General features: G+C 38.3%; 1 pseudogene; it reads right to left on the minus strand.

Annotated features, from left to right (window-relative positions):
- Positions 1 to 4,284: 4,284 nt before the first annotated feature.
- On the minus strand, positions 4,285 to 4,403 carry LOC112485214 (annotated as a pseudogene).
- Between the last annotated feature and the right edge of the window lie 5,847 nt (positions 4,404 to 10,250).

Here is a 10,250-nt window from a genome sequence, read left to right on the forward strand (position 1 = left end):
TAATTCTTTCCACAAAAGAAAGCCAAAATTATATTGCTGTGAGTGAAATTATAATGTATATAAGGTCATTATAAATTCTTGAACAGGTTGCTTTAATCTAGCACATTATTCCTCTCAAAAAGTATATGTTGATCTTGTTTTCAAAGATGATCTGGGAGATTCTAGTTTCAAAAATTGGATGACATATGGTAGGTGAAATGCCACCAACCTGAAAACAGAAAAGACCCTTGCAAGTCCAGAATTCCATTGTTTGTTCATTTCTCCAATCACAGAAACCAGTTAGCTCTGAAAAGCAGCCAAGGAGAAATTTGTTTAGAATGCTGTCTAGATAGAGATTGCAGTTTTCCCAAGTTCTCAATCAGTATAGGGAGGTTATTAACAAGACCTTCAGACTCTTAAACCTCTAATTATCAATATTTTCTAGTAAAGCTCAGGATTATCAGGCTTCATAAATGATGTCTGACTTGGAGTTGAGGGCCTAACTCTGAATGATTTCATTACTTGGTCTTTGCATTCTTCTGGTTACTTGCTACCAAACACCCTAATGAGAAAAGCAAAACAAAAGAAAACAAAATGTGTGTCTTTCTTTTGTTAACCTATGGTATAGTTTTGAGCAGTTTGAAGAAAATGGAGAAACTTGTAAAACAGACACTAAATTTTATTAAAAGAATATTTTAGAAGTATAATATTTAAGTGGTTTCAAGTAATTAATTTTGGGTTGATGTGGGTGGAGAAATAAGCAAAATAAATTTTGAAAATGGAGTTAAAATAAGCTTCCATTTATAAAAATTAAAATTTTCCCCCACTTTAAAATATTTCTTTGCACAAGGTGACATGAACTGATGCTATTAATAGCTGATATGATTCTAGTGGCTATATAATATATATTTTATTTCTGATTTGTTAATATATATTGCTGATAATATGTAGCAGCAGAATGTCAGAATATGGGTCTGGGGAAATCTGTTACTGCAACTGATGAACAATTCAAAATTCATATTCTATTAAGAACATATCATCTCAGAAATATAGAGGTCAGTGTGTATTAAGATAGAATGAGTTTAAGTAGAGTGAAAGGATGATGGCATATTTAAATATGTGGCTCTGGAGTTTCACTGTGCTATTCTGTGGCAAGTCAGGTTAGTCATTGTGTTCATGGTCAAATGATTCAGAGCAGATTTAAAATCAAACTTTATTACTGATTTTGAGCATATGTATAATAAAATGAATTAAGCACTATAATCTTGTGTTAGCTCAAGGAACTTTTTACACACATATCCAAATAATTAACACTTAGGTCAAGATGCAACACATGTCTAGCAGCCCAAAGCTTCTGTCATCCCCTCCTCAGTCAGTACTCAGCCTCTCAAGGTAAGTAGTATTCTGATTTCTGTTATTGTCAGTTTTGCCTGTTTTTGAACTTCATGTGAATGGAATCATATTGTATGTACTCTTTTCTATATGTCTTCTTTAACTCAGCATAATGTCTGTAGGTTCATTTATATTATTTCAGGTAATATTCATTTGTTCTCTTTTTACTGCTCTGTAGTATTCTATTGTATGAACCTTCAGAGTTTATGTATCCATTCTCCTATTGATGGATATTTCAGTTGTTTCCAGTGGGGAATATTGTGAAAAAAGCTGCTATGAACATTCTTGTACACATCGGTGGAATCAGAACAGATTTTATCTCTCAGTAATGCTTACCAAAGCAAGATGTTTCTATTACTTCTCTTTCATAAACATAGGGTACCCAGTCCATCGTAAGCCATGCAGCTTCCTCCAGGCCAGAGTTCTTCTAACCCTCGAGCAGTGCTTACATTACCGAGGATGTCAATTTTACAACTCCAGAGAGAACAATTCAGGTTGTAGTTTGGGCTCCAGGGGACACAGAGAATAGTTCAATGAGACCAACCTGATACCATTACTCTTGGCCACATGGATAGAAGAACTGATAACAACTCTCAGATCCATTATTTACTCATTGTTGCTTTCAGCAACTTGCTTAACCTGTACAACATACAATAGATTCTTATGGATATAGGATAATAATCTACTAAGATTTAAATGTGCTTTGTATATTGTGCTACACAGTTGATAAATTTTAGTATTTTACTTTTTTTCATCCTCCTCTTTTTGAAAATTGGCGTTTCAAATAGAAATCTTGAGTAACATTCATGACTATTTTCAGCATACCTTATACCAGGTATTTTCTTTATTCAATGATTGCTCTTTGTATTTAGATAATCAAATGTCAAAAAAAAAATCTCTCAAAGCTTCTTATAAATTATAAAGCACATTGAAAAGAGATTCATCTGCTCGTCAATTGCAAAAAAAAAAAACGTTAATTTGTTCTGTATAATTTACTACTCTTATTGATCTTGCTTTTCTACTGGGCTTTACACACAGATAAGAGGCCATGTATTCATTATGCCCGTAATGTTTTTTAAAACAATGTTTTAAGAGCTGGACAAATGTTCTTAGGCAGATATTAAAAACCAAATGCTTTATAGGGGTACAAGATAATTCTGACTCAGCATGGTGTGTGGTGATAACGACTCATATTTTCTTATTACTGAATCAGGAATAGAAGAGACTATACGCAAGACCAGAGTGTCTTTTTTGGGACAAGCCATAGTGGAATGAAATTCTATTTCTTTCATAGATATTCATAGTCCATCTTTATTGTTTAGTAAATTCACTGGTTTTCATATTTTGTCAGTCAAGATTATCTGGTGATAGACATAGATTTAAAACAGCCTATGCATAGTAATAATATCAATAATTAACATTTTTTCCAGCTTTATTGAAATATAATAGACAATTAGTTGCTTGTATTTACATTGTACAATTCAATGAGTTTTTTTCTCAATTTTAATTGGCATACAATAATATACTAGTTTCAATTGTACAGCATAGTGATCAGAGATCCATATAACTTGCAATGGAATCACCCCACTAAATCTAGTACCCTTCTTCCCCTTTACATATTTATTACAACATTATTAACCATCTTTCCCATGCTACACTCTACATCTCTATGTCTATTCTGCAACTATCCATTTGTACCTCTTAATCTCTTTGCCATTTTTGGCTCCTCCCAACCTCTTCCCATCTAGTAGCCCTCAAAATATTCTCTGTATCTATGAGTTTATTTCCACTTTTTTTGTTGTTTATTTTGTTCTTTAGATTCCATGTGTGTGTGAAATTATGCAATATTCGTCTTTCTCTATCCAACCCATTTCAGTCAGTGCAGTACCCTTTAGGTCTATCAAGGCAATATCTTTTTCTATCCTCTTCCTTTTAGTCTGTAAGTGTCTTTTAATGTGAAGCGAGTCTCTTGTAGGCAGCATATGTAGGGGTCATGTTTTCTTATCCATTCAGTCACTCTATCTTTTGGTTGGAACTCTTAATTCTTTTCTATTTGAGGAACATGTTGATAGGAATGTAGTTTTTACCATTCTTTTTTCCTGTTTTCAATATATGTTTTTTCTTCTTAAAGAAGTGTATGAGAGTTCCTCTCCAACATTTGTTATTACTTGTCATATTGATTATAGACATTCTAACAGGTGTGAGATTTCATTGTGGTTTTGATTTGCATTTCCCTAATGATGATGATAAATTTCTTTCTTTATTGTTTCTTTTTTTAGGGTTTGGTACTATCTTTTTTTAAATGTCAGTTTATTTTTTTTAATACCATATATATATATATATCCTCTGTCCACTTTTTGATTGGATCGTTTGTTTTTTTGTTGTTATTGAGTCATATGAGTTCTTTGTATATTTTGGATATTAGGCCTTTTTCAGAGGCGATGCTTGCAAATATACTTTCCCATTTGGATGGTTGTCTCTTTACCTTGTTGATGGTTTCTTTTGCTGAGCAGAAGCTTTTTTGTCTGATGTAGTACCATTCATTTGTCTTTGCTTTTAATTCCCTTACTTTGAGGTCAAATTCATAAAATCCTCTTTAAGTTTGAGGTCCTTGAGTTTAGTTGCTATGTTTTCTTCTATGCATTTTATTGTTTCAGGTCTTATATTCAGGTCCTAATCCATTTTGAGTTAATTTTGGTGTGTGGTGATAGACAACAGTATAGTTTCATTCTTTTGTAGGTGGCTTTCCAGTTTTCCCAGCATCACTTATTGAAGAGGCTTTCCTTTCTCCACTGTATATTTTTGGAGTTTTTGTCAAAAATTATTTGCCTATATAAATATGGGTTTATTTCTGGACTCTCGATTCTGTTCCACTGGTCCATGTGTCTATTTTTCTTTTTCTTTTTTTTTTTACATCTACAGCATCTGGTCTTTCTAGATGGCCTCCCATCCAAGTACTAAGCAGGCCCGATCCTGCTTAGCTTCTGAGATCAGTTGGGATCGGGAGTGTTCAGGGTGGCATGGCTGTAAACTGTGTGTCTATTTTTCTGCCAATACCATACCGTTTTGATTACTGTCACTTTGTAGTATAATTTGAAGTTGGGCATAGTGATGCCTCCAGCCTCATTCTTTTTTCTCAGAATGGCTTTGGCAATTCGGGGGTCTTTTGTGCTTCCATACAAATCTGATGATTTTTTATTTTCTATCTCTTTACAAAATGCCAATGGGATTTTGTAAGGGATTGCATTAAACCTGAATAATGCTTTAGGTGATAAGGTCATTTTAACTATGTTGATTCTTTCAATCCAAGAACATGGAATATCTTTCCATTTCTTTGTATCTTCTTCGATTTCTTTTAATTGTGTCTCTGGAGGCAGCATATGGTTGAGTTTTGTTTTTTGATCCAATCTACAACTCTGTTCCTTTTTATTGGTGAGTTCAATTCATTTACATTCAGGTTGATTATTGAAATATGAGGTCTTCTTATAGCCATTTTATCTTTTGCTTTCTGGTAACTCGATGTTTTCATTGCTTCCTTGTCCTAGAGTTTCTGTTTTCTTTATTTTGGTTGGCTTTTGTGGTTTTCTCTCTGGTCCTTCTTGTTTTATATTATATACTTCAGTTTTAAATCTTTGGCCTATGGTTACCATTACGAATATGAAAAGGATAGTTTTATATATACAATTTCTTCTGCGTGTGCCTTATCTCCATTCCTTTTTGTGAATTTGGGTCTTTGAATCCTCCCCTTTTCAGTCATTGTTATCTCAGTTTGTCCCTATATATGCTGAACGTTCATTACTATCTTGCTATAGCAAATCTTTTTGTATTTTAAGCTTATAATACCCCGTTTATAGTAAGTACTCCTCTGCTTTTATCAGCCTGTTACTTACCTTACTCCTAATTATGCATTTTTTTTGTCAATTTCTTTTAGGTGAACTGACCCCTTTTAGTATTTCCTGTAGCGCATGCCTCGTAGTGGAGAATTCCCTCAATTTTTGTATGTATGGAAAGGTCTTTATTTCTCCATCATATCTTAAGGGGAGCTTAGCTAGATATATTATTCTTGGCTGATAGTTCCTTTCACTTAATAGTTTGAATATTTGTTTCCACTCCTTTCTGGCTTGTAAGGTTTGCGCTGAGAAGTCCGATGATAATCTAATGGATTTTCCTTTATAAATTACCGTCTTCTTTTCCCTGGCTGCCTGGAGAATTCTTTGTCATTGATTTTTGATAATTTTAATACGATGTGTCTTGGTGAAGGCCTTTTTGGGTTGAGATAATTGGGTGTTCTATTGACTTCTTGAATTCCAAGTTCCAGTTCATTCCTTAGATTTGGGAAATTCTCATCAACTATTTGTCTGAAAATGCTTTCTAATCCCTGCTTCTTTTCCTCCCCTTTGAGAATTCCTATTATTCTATGTTTCCTCTCCTGATGGTATCAGCTAGTTCTTGTATTTCTCTTTCATTATTTTTCATTCTTTGGTTTCTCTCTTCTTTCTTCTGATTTATTTCTAGATTTCTGTCTTCGACATGACTGATCCTTTCCTCCATTTGGTCGACTCTATTTCCTAAGCTTTTTATTTCACTTTTCAACTCTTGCAGTGTGTTCTTCATCTCCAGAAGATCTATTCGTCTTTTTTTTTTTTTTTGAGAGTTTCAGTCTCCTTGCTAAAGAACTCATTTTGCTCATCTAGTTGTTTTTTCAGTTCCTGAAATTGTTGATATTGTTGTTTTGGATCTCACGAAGTTTTTTCACAATTACCATCCTGAATTCTCTATCATTTCAGTTGCATATTTCTGTATCTGTAAGCTTATTTTCTGGAGATTTTTCTCTTTCTTTCTGAGATGCCTTGCCACCTTGGTTGTTCATGGTGTTTAATGGACTATTTCTCCACCTGGGCATTAATGGAAGTGTGTTCTGCTATTGTTTTTTTTTTTCCAGAAAGAAGATTTATTATATAATAATCCTTCGCCTGTTGCAAATAAGGTGTTTTTCTTTTTGGTTTCCAGTCAATGGCGTCTAAGCCTCTTGGATCTCTGCTTTATGTAAAGTCTTAATGTCTTTTTTTTGCCTTGTAGATGTTTAATCATGCTCGCTACCCTCAGTCTCAGTTCTTGTCAGTGTTAGCGACAGTTTCAGTAATGTTTGCTCAGAGTCCCCTGGGGCTCCGCAGCATTTCATCTCGGAGAGTATGAGGGAAGGGGCCCTCTCTGTTGAGGGATGGGGGCTGCGGCTCAGCTTCAGTTTTGCAACCATAGATGGTAAAAATCAACTGTTGTTTCTCTGCTGTCCCCGCTTTTCTCCCATCCCTGTTTCTCTGCCTTCTGCCCTGATGACTGGGCTGCTGCCAGCCGTGTGGAACTCACAGCACTCTCAGGCAGGGCTATCAGGGAACTTGCTGCTCCTTTTCCCCTCCCCCTACTCTTACAGGGAGCTCCAGCTGCAAGAGGCAGCTTCCGTGTTCTTCCCAGTCCACCACCCAACGCCTGAAGTTCCATCCTGTGGTAGCTCTTATGCGCAGATCCCATGCTCAGACATGCTGGTGTGCAGTTTGAGTATTTCTTGTTGAGTTTTAGATATTCACCTTATTGTAGTTTCAAGAGGAGAGATCTGGGAACGGCTCTCATACCACCATGATAAATTTCTTTAGCTTATTTTTATTTGGGAAGCTCTTTATCTGTCCATCGACTCTAAATGGTAGCTTTGCTGGATAAAGTATTCTTAGTTGTAGATCCTGAGTTTTCATCATGTTCAATATTTTGTGCCAAACCCTGATGCTCTGCATAGTTTCTTTTGAGAAATCTGCTGCCAGTTTTATGGGAGCTCTCTTGTAGGCAACTAACTGATTTTCTCTTGCTGCTTTTAAGATTCTCTCTTTGTGTTTGACCTTTGGCATTTTAATTATGATGTGTCTTGGTGTGAACCTCTTTGAGTTCCTCTTTTTTGAGACTCTCTGAACTTCCTGGAGTTTTATGTCTATTTCCTTCATCAGGTGAGGAAAGTTTTCCATCATCGTTTCTTCATATAGCTCTTCAATGTCTTGTTTTCCCTCAGGTACCCCTATGACATGGATATTTTTACTTTTAATAGTGTCTCATAGACTCTTTACATTATTATTATAGTCTTGGCTTCTTTTATCTTGCTGTTTTGATTGAGCATCCTTGGCTTCCTCAACCTCTATATAGGTGGTTCGATCCTCTTCTTTATCCACTCCGTTTATTCCTTCTAATATACTCTTCATCTCAGATAATGTGTTCTTTATGTTTGACTGGTTCCCCTTTATAATTTTCATTTCCATTTGTATGTTTTTATCTCTTTGTTAAAGTTTTCACTGAGTTCATCTACTCTTCCCCTAAGTTCATTGAGCATCTTTATAACCAGTGTTTTGAATTGTGCATATGGTAGATTACTTGACTCCATTATTCCTGGATCTCTGTTCTGTTCTCTCATGTGATTTCTGCTTTTTTGTCTTCCCTTTTTGTCTGCCTTTCTGTGTCTGTTTCTATGTACTAAGTAAAGCTTCTAAGTCTCCCAGTCTTATTAGTATGGCTTTGTGTAGTAGGTGTCCAGTGTCACAATCCTGAGAGGGGTTCAGCTGCAAGCCAAATTTAGCCCCAGGCTGTTTTCCCTGAGCCACCTGTTAAGATTCAGCAAGCAACTCACAGATGCTGTGCTTACAGTTGCTTCAAGAAACCACACCAGAAACTGAGGCCAGCTGCTACGACTTTGAGCCTTCCCACTGCTCAGCAAGGAGCACCTGACTAGCTGAGGACATACCTGGATGTGGCTTGGCAGGGTCCATGAGTTGGGGGTGGCAGAGTTTCAGGGAACCCTCTGGGCGGAGTGACCTCTGTTATCCAGTTTGATGACATCTCAGCGATGGTGGCGCTGAGTCCGCCAGCATGAGCCAAAACAGATGTTTGTTGTCTTTCATTTGAGATGTTTCTTTGTTTTCCTATTTTGGCTGCATACTGGTGTTTGTTTCTATGTATTAGGTAGGGCTGCTATGTCACCTGAACTTAGTGGAGTGGCCTTATGTAGTAGATGTCCTCTTAGCACAATCTTTCCTAGTCACCAGTGCCAGGTGCTTCTGATATGTCTCTTGTATTGGTCGTGTGTGCCTTACTTTTGTAATTGAGCCTTTGTTGCTGTTTGCTTATCAGTGTGAGGGATTGACCCCTAGGGCTGATTGGTTTTGATGGCTGGCCATGACAGGTGGAGGGGCTGTTGTGCAGGGGCTGACCCTACAGAGCAGGATTTGCTTTAGCAGTGCTCTGGTGTCTGCCCTTTGGATGTGACCTCTGGGTGGTGTTCCAGCTTAGACTGAAGCTGGTACCTGGGCATGCAGGCTGGGGCCTCCCGGGAGGGGCTTTGCTGCACTCCGAGTTCAGTTGCAGCCTATGCGCTGCCTGAGGCCATATGAAATGAACCACCAAGCAATCTGCAGTTGTCCGCCATCCTTGCTGGGATTGGAAGTGCCTCGAGAGGCCAAGCTGCAAATTGAGACCGGCTGCTGCTAGTGCAGGGCTTAGGGCTGCTCAGCAAGAGGTACCAGTCATGCCAAGGCTGGATGCTGGTTTTGTTAACTTTTGAGAGATTTTAGGAATGTTTGCAGCATGAGCCAAAACAGATGTTTGTATGGAAAAGCCACTGGAAATGGCTTGGGTGGGCCTACACGTTCGGCGGGGGTGGGGCGGGGTGGTGGTCTTAGGGAATCACCAGAGCTAGGTGACCAGTGTTAGTTACATTGTTGGAGACTCAGATATGTACCAACCTGGGTCTGCAAGCCAGGCAGCAGAGGGCTCAACAAAGGAACAATGCCCTCTGTCAGCACTTTTGTCTGGGAGAAAGCAGATCCTTCGGCTCTCACCCTGAAACCAGACAATTCACTCTGTCCCTATATGTCCCTAGCACCTTTTGAGTTGCTGCCCCAGTGCTGGAGCTCAGAGAGAGTGATTTCATCAGTAAGTCTGCACCTGGGCCCCTTAAGAGGAAAGTTTGTGACTGCAGCCCTCTGTCTCACTCAGAGACAATCTCCACTGGTTTTCACAGCCAGAAGTTGTGGGGACTTCTCTTCCTAGCACTGGAACCCAGGGCTGGGCAGCCTGATGTGGGGCCCAGATCCCTTGCTCTTCCAGGGAGACCTCTGCAGCCGAGATATTTCTCCCAATTCTCAACTGTCACATGTGGTCGTGGGACCAGACCACTTTGCATCTCTGCCCCTCCAACCAGTCTCAAGGTGGCCTCTTCTGTGTTCCCCAGTTGTAGGACTTCTGTTCAGCTAGACGTCAGGTGATTCCCAATGACTAATCGCTGTTCTCTATTTTAGTTGTAATTTTGATGTGGTTGTGAGAGGAGGCAAGTGCAGCATTTACCTACTCTGCAATCTTGACTGGAAGCCCAGATCTACTTCTCAAACCTACATTTGGGAGAGAGTTTAGTGGGAAGAACTACAGCCTCTTCCACTGAAACTCACCTTGGGATCATACTTATATTTATTTCTCCCTCCTCTAGTGTTTACCCTAGATTCTTCTTAATCTTAACTACCATCTATGTCCATCTGTGCACACCTTAATGGCCTACCTATAGTCATGACATAGACCCTCAATCCAAGGGGTCTGGTTCCTGCATTGCCATGCTGTTCTTAGTCAAACTGAGATTTATTCTTGACAAAGTCTCAGCTAACCCTATTAGGAACTAGCAAATAGAACTTGTCAGAGTTTCTTGCTTCCAGTCAAAATGAATGAGCCTTTATAACCCCACCTTTCTCAGTCACTGGATGCAGGCTGCCTGGGAAGTGTATAAACTTAGGTGGAGGTGAGTTTAAAAATTCAGAAAACCCTGAAAAAAAAAAGTGGTAACTATAGGCTATTTGTTA

This window comes from Pteropus alecto, unplaced genomic scaffold (assembly GCF_000325575.1).
Source record: "Pteropus alecto unplaced genomic scaffold, ASM32557v1 scaffold270, whole genome shotgun sequence".
In the NCBI taxonomy this organism is placed as follows: Eukaryota; Metazoa; Chordata; class Mammalia; order Chiroptera; family Pteropodidae; genus Pteropus; species Pteropus alecto.